Here is a 304-nt window from a genome sequence, read left to right as displayed (position 1 = left end):
CTAAAGCAAAATGTGGTAAAAGGAAATCTTAGCGAAGAGTTGAGAACTTCCTGCTTTTGGAGTGGATCCTCTTCTCTATTTCATGTCTTTAGATTCCAAAAGGAAAATCTTACTCTGGCCGTGAATTGATATAAATTTTCTTCTTCTCCTTCTCCTCCTCCTCCACCTTCTCCTTCTTCTTCAGCCTTTTATTTATTTTAAATAAACTCTATGCCCAATGTGGGGCTTGAACTCACGACCTCAAAATCAAGAGTCATATGCTCTACCTATTCAACTAGTCAGGTGCCCTCATAATTTTTCTTCT

The sequence above is a fragment of the Enhydra lutris genome, unplaced genomic scaffold (assembly GCF_002288905.1).
Source record: "Enhydra lutris kenyoni isolate GAN:26980312 unplaced genomic scaffold, ASM228890v2 scaffoldscaffold52, whole genome shotgun sequence".
NCBI classification, from domain to species: domain Eukaryota; kingdom Metazoa; phylum Chordata; class Mammalia; order Carnivora; family Mustelidae; genus Enhydra; species Enhydra lutris.
Note: the sequence above shows the minus strand (reverse complement) of the source record.